General features: G+C 44.1%; 2 pseudogenes; one reads left to right on the top strand and one right to left on the bottom strand.

Annotated features, from left to right (window-relative positions):
* The window catches only part of LOC123043653 (probable LRR receptor-like serine/threonine-protein kinase At4g29180), a 139,528-nt pseudogene that overhangs the window by 113,117 nt on the left and 15,913 nt on the right, over positions 1 to 10,498 (top strand).
* Positions 1 to 10,498, bottom strand: part of LOC123183771 (putative leucine-rich repeat receptor-like protein kinase At2g19210) — a 24,296-nt pseudogene that overhangs the window by 4,046 nt on the left and 9,752 nt on the right.

Below are 10,498 nucleotides of genomic sequence, written 5' to 3'. Positions count from 1 at the left end.
TAAAGTTATATATTGAATTAATATACGATCTCTAACAAGGTTTATACACCGAATGAACCTCGATAGGCTAGGATATAAGTGTTTGCTCTCAAGATTCAATGAGCTTTGTCAAGAATGAAGGTCTACATAGTCGTCATTTAGGTTTTGAGCCAGGAAGATATATATTAGAAATTGGGGGTGGGGGTGGGGTAGCGGGTGCGTGATGCGTGATGCGAGGTGGTAGGAGGGGATTTGGGTAGGAGAGGCACAAGAAGTACAAGGATTTGGGAGAGAGGATTGTCATGCTGGCGGTCTTGCATGGGGCCACTTGTGAGGGGCGAAGTAATGGGGAGGTTGGAAAAGGAGTGAGACCACCAACTGAAATCTTCATAAGTAAAAAAAAACTGCTAGACAATGTGCATACCATCAATATGCTCTTGCAGTGTTCCTTCCGACATGTACTCATAGACAAGTGCCATGTACTCTCCATCCTTGCAATAACCAATCATGGAGACAAGATTCTTGTGGTGAATCTGTGTCAAAATTTGAGCCTAGAGAAATGTTCATATAAACTTATCAAATTTCACTCTGAAATCTCTCGAACTCTGAAACATCAAGCGTACTGACAGAAAGTATACCTCTGCGAGGAACTCCTTGACGCCTTGATGGGAAGAATGAGACCGCAGCTTCACCGCCACCTGGGTGCCATCCTCCAAGAAGCCGTCGTAGACATACCCGAACCCTCCGCGTCCCAGCACTCGCTGAAAGTTGTTCGTTATCTTCTCTAAGTCTTTGTACGTGAACCGACGGTTCTCAAGACGCTGCAGCGAACTGTCGGTGCAGACATTGTTTCCCGGTGCATTGGTTGTCATTGTCTCATTCCGGGGTGTAATGGAGTTGTTCATTGAACCTTCACAGGTGGCGAATGGCACTAGCTAATATTAATTGGTGCTGACATATGGGAAATTTATTAATGGACTGTTGTGGTGCTGCAGAAGCCTCACCTTGCTTCTTTCGTTTTAGCAAGCAAATCAGTAGCAATGTCACTGATACTATCACCGCAATCAGAACTGCGGGCACAACAATGTAGATGGCTAGCTTGTTGTTCCTTTTAGCAGGTATCTGACATGAATTAGCATTGGTACAGAGGTTTGGATTGTTGCCATATCTAACAAAATATGCAACGAAAGATATTAGTGAAATTCTAAGTATCATTGCCAGATAGACTGGGAAGAAATTGAAATGGATCGTACCTTAGATCCAGAGAGTCATCTCGAATTCTTTTGAGGAGTCCAGAGGGGATCGATCCATTTAGCCGGTTGCCTGAAACATCTCTATGGAAACAAAATACTCAACCTATTCAAATGACAACTCGTGCGAATAGTTTAAAATTTCAAAGAAAGCTTCCATGCTTACAGAAACGTCAGTGAAGGTAATTGCGAAAGACCATCTGGAATTGAGCCTGTAAGGTTATTGTTTGACAGGTCACTGCAAAAGACGAAACACAATCTTATTTCATATATTTTTTGTTGCAAAGAAAAAACTAATACAAACTGGGTCAAAATAGATACTTGATCTATCCATCCGAAAATATAGTGTGTTTATATTTTTTTAAGTCAAACTTCGTAACCTCATTTGGTCAACTTTGTAGAAAACTCTATCATGAAATATATTGATATTGTAGATATAGATAATTTTCTTTATAAATTTGACCAAAGTTTGTGATGTTTGACTTTAGCAAACTTGCACATTATATTATGGGATGGATGGAGTGGAAAACTCCAAACGTACAGGTATTGGACTGTCTTCAGATTCACGAAAGATGGTGATATATCACCATTTAGACCACTGGAGGACAGGTTTCTGCAGGGAGCAAATGAAGTGGGTCAGTTTCACTCCACGTTGCACGGCAGTTATATGCAACCTTTTTGATTTTCCGTTCATTATTTCATGCACAAGTGAGCATAGGTACAGATGAGGAAGTACTTACACGCTTGTGATCCTTGGTGGGCTGTCAGGTGGGTAGCTGCAGGTCACACTGGTAGAAAAAAGGTCTGTTGTCCCGGTTCGTAAGAGCCTTTTGTCCCGGTTCTGGAACCGGGACTAAAGGGTCGGTACTAATGCACTGTCCCTTTAGTCCCGGTTCAATCCAGAACCGGGACAGATGGGCCTCCACGTGGCCTGTGCTCGGAGCCCGGGCAGGAGACCCTTTGGTCCCGGTTGGTGGCATCAACTTGGACCAATAGGTATCCACGCGTCAGCATTTCTGTGGCTGGGGTTTTTGTTTTTTTTAAGGGGGGGTTGGGGGTTTTGGGGGGGTTAATTTAGGTGTTTCATATATTGTGTTAGCTAGCTATAATTAATAGAGAGAAGTGTCCTCTCTTATGTCCGTGCTTGGTCGACGCTACGTACTATACATACGTATAGAGAGGACTAGACACGCTAGCTAGCTAGTAAGCAAACGAAGGAAACAGAAGATCGTCATGAACATATATGCATACAAAGAGAAGTGATATCGACCACCTCTCCTTCTCCGAAAGATTGGTCGAACAACAAGTTCTCGTATATCTATCCGACACTACCGGCTACATGTATACAATAATTATCTCTTACAAATATAATCATACGGGCTGAGGGTCCACATAGTATTCTCTGTCTTCAGCGATCACGTGGTCAAAAAAGAATGCCGCTAATTCCTCTTGAATTGCTCGCATGCGAGCTGGTGCTAGGAGTTCATCCCTCTTCCGAAACATCTAATTTAAAGAAGAGGGTCAATACATATATATATGAATGAATGAAACTCAACACAAATGATGGTAATAAAATAAAATTGTGAATGTTGTTATTTACGTACTTCATATTGTTCGTCAGTGTATCCCCGCTCATAGGTCGTGTGGCGGATGGACTCGCAAACGTAGTATCCATAGAAATCATTCCCTTGTTCCTGCCACAACCACTTTACAAGAAATAGAGGTCAATCAAACTGATAAGCAAAAATGCCAAATGGTATTGATGAAACTAGCGCTTGAATCACTAGTAGATGCGCGGAACATGCTACTATAGTACTTACTTTCGGGTGTCTAAATTGCAGCTCCTTCGGCAGTCCCGGAGCTTTTCTGGTGAATTTTCTCCAAACCCTGCCGGACAAAGAAAACAATTACTTGATATATCAGGAAATGAACAAAGTTGCTGATATGGTGGATAATGATCATTTAACTTACTTCTCGAGTATTTGAGTCATGTCTGCATAGTCCTGGGGATCTTTTCGTCTTGAGTCTAAGACGGTTACTAGTCCCTGCTCAAGCTTAATCTCTAGGAGAATATAGTGAAAACTGCACACGCATGCATAACTCATCAATTACATTATTATAACCTTGACTAATATATAAGGGAAACCGAATACGCACAAGACAGTAACACTCACTTGAAGTTGTAAGGAAAAAGTATTATATCTTTGTTTTCATTTATTACCAACGAACGTAGCAAGTTGGCCTCGGTAGCTGCGGCGTGAAATTTAACCTGAGTTGCATCTATGAGATATGTGTTAATGAACCCAATATCACCGACTTGTCTTTTCTTCAATTCGGCGATCTTCAATCTGCATAATATAGTGAGGATGATTATAAATACATGCAATGAAAGAGCTGAGCTATATAGAGAGACTTAATGACAGAAGTAGTACTACTTACAGACAGTAGCAGGCGACCGTTGTTTTATCGAGGGCCAATTGATTGAAAAACTGAAAGAACTCCTCAAATGGAATAGGCAACAATTCAATTCCAACGAGGTCATGCTCCTTTTTAACTTTCACATACAAAGTACTCCTCCCCCCAGAGTCTCTGCAGATTTTCAAGTACCAATCATGCAATCTTCGCATCATCGTTGATAGAGATCTTTCATCTTTGACGAGAGGCTTCCCGTACTCGTATCATTGTATCTGCACCTCCATGAAATCATAATGTACATCGTCGGGCAGGTAATCGCCAAGATTGCTATAACCGGGCACCATCCTCGGATCATTAGCGACGTTGTCGCCAGGCACCTTGAGCGGGGGGCACGATTGCTTCGCTTGTTCGCCGAGCTGGGCAATTTGTTTCCCAGCTCGTCGTTCTTTCAGCCTTTGATCACTGACAGTACTTCCCGACTGCTCCGCTTCGGCAAATTCTTTTCCAATAATGCGCTCATAGTTTCCTTTCGGCGGAGACTTGGGTGGTTTTGTCAGGGCAGCCAGAGTGCGCCTCGCTTTCACCGGATCTACCTTCTCCTCTGGAGGTGGATGTTTCTTTGCTTTCACCCCTTCAAAGTAGTTCCTCACTTCTTCTCGTGCGATCTCGGCGTTCTCCTCCGGGGTCCTCTCGTATGGTAACTTCTGTGGAGTCTTCAAAGAAGGACCAAATCTGTATTTCCTCCCGCCTCTGGCTGTACTGCTAGACGCCGGCCGAGCAGATGGAGCGGTTGTCTTCTTTACTTGCTTACGAGGCGGAGGAGAAGGACTACGACGCGCCGGAGCAGCCAGAGCGGCGGCAGGTCTCTTCTGCCCTTGCTGACGAGGCGGAGAAGGAGGAGGCTGGCTGCTCGGGCGCGTCGGCGCAGGCGGAGAAGGAGGCGGAGTGCCGCCACGCACTGGAGAAGGAGCTGGTCGAGTGCCCTGATCGTCACTCGCCAGAGGAGGAGGCGGTGGAGGAGGCGGAGTGCCCTGACTCGCCAGAGGAGGAGGCGTTGGAGGAGGCCGAGTGCCCTGACTTGCCGGAGGAGGAGGAGGCGGAGGCGTCCAGTTCGGAAGGTTGATGAGCTCCTTCCGCCATAGGCATGGAGTCTTCAGAGAAGACCCCAGCCTAGTCTCCCCTTCACCAGTAGGGTGGTCAAGCTGGAGGTCCTCAAATCCCTCCGTTATTTCATCCACCATCATCCTATCATATCCTTCTGGAATCGGCCGGCAGTGAAAAGTTGCGCCTCGTTCAGTAGGATAAACAGAGCCAACAGCCGCCTTGACCTTCAAATTCATCCATTGCGTCATAAGGTGGCAATTTTGAGACTCCGTGATAGCATCCACGGGATAGCTGGCAGGAGCCGTCAAGGCATGCTCCGGCTGAAGCAGCTCGGTGGAAGCCACGCTGCTTCTCCGCTGAGATGGCGGGGTAGCTTCGGGGGAAGCTTCGGCAGTACGTTTGCTGCGATTTGCTTCTCGTTCCTCTATCGCTTGTACCCTTGCTTGCAGCGCCTGCATTTGGGTCTGCTGCACTTTTTTCCTCCTATCATGGGATTTGTAACCGCCTGCGTCCGGAAACCCAACCTTCCACGGAATGGAGCCTCGCGTGCCTCGTGTCCGTCCAGGGTGCTCATGATTCCCGAGGGCCATTTTGAGCTCGTCGTTCTCTCTGTCTGGAAAGAACGTCCCTTGTTGCGCTGCTTCGATATAGTGCTGAAGCTTCCTGACTGGTATGTCCATTTGATCGTTCGTCCAAATGCACTTCCCTGTTATAGGGTCCAAGGTTCCGCCAGCCCCGAAGAACCAAGTCTGGCAACTGTCTGGCCAGTTAATTGTCTCTGGTTCGATCCCTTTATCAACCAGATCATTCTCAGTCTTGGCCCACTTAGGCCGGGCTACGAGGTAGCCACCTGACCCCGTGCGATGGTGATGCTTCTTCTTGGCAGAATTTTGCTTATTTGTCACCGACATCTTCTTACTCTTTTCCGATGTCTTGTGGGCCACAAATGCGGGCCAGTGATCTCTAATCTTCTCATACCTGCCCTTGAATTCTGGTGTCTCATTATTTTCGACAAACTTATTCAGCTCTTTCTTCCATCTCCTGAATAGTTTTGCCATCCTCTTAAGAGCGAAGGCTTGATTAATTGCTCTTTAACTGGCTTCTCTGGATTATCCTCTGGCGGTAGGGTGAAATTTGACTTCAGCTCAGTCCAAAGATCATTTTTCTGCACAGCATTGACATAAGACACCTCAGGGTCTTCTGTAGCCGGCTTAAACCATTGCTGGATACTGATCGGGATCTTGTCCCTAACCAAAACCCCACACTGAGCAACAAATGCGCTCTTTGTCCGGAGGGGTTCAATCGGTTGGCCGTCGGGCGCGATTGCTATGATCTCAAACTTTTCATCCGAGCTCAACTTTTTCTTCGGGCCTCGTCTCTTTACCGAAGTTGTGCTCGATCCGGAGGGCTAGAAAAAAGAACAAAGACTTAATTAATATGTGTACATACCAAAACAATGAATGCATCAATTAGCTAGTCAGCAGAAGCTTAACTAATATATATACCTGGCCGGACTCGGTTCGGTCACCGGAGACGTCATCACGGTCTACCTCTTGCACCGGCATTGGGTCCCTGGAGCCGTCCTCACGGTCTCCTTCTTGCACCGGCATTAGGTCACCGGAGCCATCATAATCATAGCCAGCTGCTTCCAGACCATCGGTGTCGTTGAGAAACAACGAGCAGACAGCACCACTTCCTCGTGCGATTATGTCCCCCAACAACTCTTCTTGTACTTCGTCTCGGGCGGTGTCCAAAGTTTCTACAAATATTGACAACATGGAAATTATTATTCAAACATGACAGATGGATATATTAGTGGCAAATGTAGAACTAATATTAATTAGTGGCCTTGACGCTGCTTCTCTAGGGTTTGGGGTGGCCTCGACGCTGCTTCTCTAGGGTTTGGGGTGGCCTCGATGCTGCTTCTCTAGGGTTTGGGGTGGCCTCGACAACGCTTCGAGGATAAAAAAAGAGGAAGAAGAAGAAAAAAAGAGGAGAAGAAAGAATAGAGGAGTTTTTTTATCGGGAACGAGGGTCGTCGAGGGTCACCGAGCGTAGAGGAAACCCTAAATAGCAAGTATCGTGGGTGTGAGATACATGTGGCCGTCGGTGTCGGACACTACATCCACGTCCCACAAGTGACGTGGGCGTCGAAGCCCGTGCCACTTGTTGGACGTGGATGTAGTGTCCGACACCGACGGTACATGTATCTCACACCGACGATACTTTATATTTAGGGTTTCTCCTCTACCGCTCGGTGACCCTCGACGACCCTCGTTTCTGATAAAATAAAGAGGAAGAAGAAGAAAAAAAGAGAAGAAGAGGAAGAAAAAAAAAGAGAAGAGAACTCCTCTATTCTTTCTTCTCCTCTTTATTTTCTTCTTCCTCTTCTTTTTTTATCCTCTTCTTCCTCTCATGTTCGAGAGGATCGCCGAGGGGCCGGGAGGTTGCCTAGTGTCAAAGGATTCAACAAAACCATGTCTTCATCATTAGGAAAAAGTAACAGGTGCATGATGGTACGAAGCTCTCCAAAGTTATTTTGGAACGGAGTCCCAGATAGGATAATTTGCCTTTTTGTATGAATTTCAGCAAAGGCCTTCCAAATATCGTTATTTGGAAGGCCTTTGCTGAAATTCATACAAAAAGGCAAATTATCCTATCTGGGACACCATTCTAAAATAACTTTGGAGGACTTCGTCATGCCCTGGTTACTTCCGGCTAATGATGAAGCCATGGATTTCTACAATACTTTGACACTAGGAAACCTCTCTCGACCCCTCGGTGATCCTCGACCCCTCGAACCTTTGACGACCCTGGAACCCTCGACCCCTAGATGACCCTTGAACCCTCGACCCTCGATCCCTCGACCCTATAGAACCCTCGAACCCTCGACCCTGAAACCCTCGACCCTTGACACCTTAAGAAGAGGAAGAAGAAGAAGAAAAAGAGGAAGAAGAAGAAGAAAAAGAGGAGAAGAAGAAAGAATAGAGGAGAAGAAGTTTTCTTCTCCTCTATTCCTTCTTCTTCTCCTCTTTTTTTCTCCTCTTCTTCCCGACCCTCGCCCCCTCGAACACTTGGCGACCCTCGACCCTCTACCCTAGCTAGTTCCCGACCCTCGCCCCCTCGATCCCTCGAACACTCGGCAACCCTCGACCCTCTACCCTAGTTAGTTCCCGACCCTCTCCCCCACGAACCCTCGAACACTCGGTGACCCTCGAACCCTCGGCGACCCCCTCCCCCCATCATGTCGAAGTTATCGGGGAGGGGGTATATCGACACTACTAGGGAAAAGGCTAGCAGCAGCGCGGGTTTTAGACCTATCAGTAGCGCGGGGTGGTGCGCTACTGATAAGGCGCTACAGCTAACGAATAGCAGCAGCGTGCCTCCACCCACGCTACGGCTAAATCGACTTAGTAGCAGCGAGTTCCAGGAGGAGCGTGCTGGTAATTAGTAGTAGCGCTTCTCTCTGCCCGCGCTACTACTATTATTTCGTATTTTATTTATTTTTTATTTCATGTTGTATTCGTACACCTTTACACAAATTTTCATACAACAAGAATTTACAAATTGTTTTTACATCATAATGAGTTATTACATCACGGGGTGAAAGAACCGTGTGGACTAGTTTCAAGTGGACGGATATCCACTTGAAACTAATCAGCGGTTCTTTCACCCAATGATATAATAAATATCATCATCATCATATCATTAGCAACTTATCATCATCATCATCATATCATTGGTCAATAGTCGTAATCACAAGTACTCCTGACATCTTCAACTCTAACACATTGTATCACATAATAAACATATTGTACCTCATAGGACCTACTACATTCTCTTAGGACCTACTATATTCTCTAAGGTAAAATAGCAAAAAACAAGATAGCCCCTCGCTCTCCATTATGGAGAATGCAGATTATCCTGTCTCCAATTATTGCCTTTCGCTTAATGTTGCTTCCAAGAACCTCCTTACGAATGTCCAAACATTTTTTCCACTCTTTGATTAGCATGTGTTCACCGGTTTCAGAAATTCGATATGCACAGGTTAGATCCGTAGGATGACCTGGCTGTAGGTTCAGAACTTCAAGGCGACCATTGTAATACATCAGATGAGGCACACAATCCATCGGGATTTTCTGTTGAAAAACATAGTAATAACTTTGTAGTTAGCAATGATGTACTAGTTTTAGAAGTATGCAAAAGATGCACGGATGTCGTAATAGTAAAATATCTTACCGGGGTATCTCCATAGAAGTTATCGTGGTTCAACACGTGCACTAGTGGCACGTATTCACCATAATTTGGAGGAGTTCGATAATAGGTATTGTAATTCTCAAAAAAAGTACAATAAGCAATCAGATGATTTTTCTTCTTATAAGTTAATTCGGAGCCATCAGTGTAGTGGGTTTTGTCTACCATCTTCTGCACATTCTTTGAAGATTCAAAATAAGCTGTCAATGGAAATAAGCTGTCAACTATTTTGAAATAAACAATATAAATTAGTTAATAACTATGTTTGAGAAACTCACATTGCGGTAGAATCGAAAGCGTATCAACAAGGACCCAAATGTCCATATTGTCTTGCTTGATGTCAGGATGACCAAGATCCATGGTGACAATCATACCCTCATAAAAACCATACATTTTGCAAAGTGCTTCCCAATTTTGATAACCAAAATGGGTTATGCTCTGAGAATTATACAGATTTACTTCAAAATCGATATCATGATGGGTCCTTAGGTGTATTTTCTTTGTTTGAAAATTTCCATGGTCTTCAAAACCCATCCTCTCCAAGACATAGCGTCTTGCATGGCATGGGATAAGCTAGTCGAATTGTAAAAGATGAAAATTAGACGTTGAAATAGTTGAAGTCATGCTTAATTACGAAAAAAACACTTGTCATTGTTGCGTACCGTTTCAACATCGAAGGTCTCCTCGAGCTTAATGCTGAAGCGTCGATCTTCGTCCAGCTCAACGAACCTGTCGCACATACCTCGATCGTCGTGGCACCAGCTGCACTCCCTCGGGAGACTGTCGTCGTCCGAGTACGACATTTCCTACGTTCATAATTCAAAGATTAAACTTGTACAATTAAATATATGTACTAAAAAACCTAAATTAGATTATTATTTTTCAAAGAAAATCTAGGCCACTCGATATTTCCCACATATTCTAGCACAAGTCATGCCAGAATTCACGGAAAAATCCGGCATGACCTTTGCTAAAAAAGGACATATCGAGCGCCTAAAATTTGCCGGAACGGAAATTAATCAACACTCCAGCAAAACATAGGCCACTCGGAGGTGTAACCAAAACATGAAATAATTGCTTAAACTAAAAAATAACACCAAATATGCATGTTCAACTAGTTCTATTAATTCAACTAGTTCTTACTAAATATAAACTTAGTATAAAAGAAAAAAACAAGTTCTTTCTAAAAAGGAAGTAGTTCAACTAGTTATTAATTTACTTACTATACTAGTTCAACTAAAACTTAACTAGTTCAACTAAAACTAAACTAGTTCTATTAATTCAACTAGTTCTTACTAAATATAAACTTACTATAAATAGAAAGAAACTAGCACATCTACTACTACTAATTAACATCTAACTACTACATCTACTACTAATTAACATGTACTACTGCTAATTATACATCTACTACTAATTAACATCTATCCACTACTTCTAAAAATCATTATCTATGAACCCTAAATTAACATCTACTACTACTAAAATCATCTACT

Source organism: Triticum aestivum, chromosome 1A, assembly GCF_018294505.1.
Source record: "Triticum aestivum cultivar Chinese Spring chromosome 1A, IWGSC CS RefSeq v2.1, whole genome shotgun sequence".
NCBI classification, from domain to species: domain Eukaryota; kingdom Viridiplantae; phylum Streptophyta; class Magnoliopsida; order Poales; family Poaceae; genus Triticum; species Triticum aestivum.
This window is presented reverse-complemented; position numbering and strand designations above follow the sequence as displayed.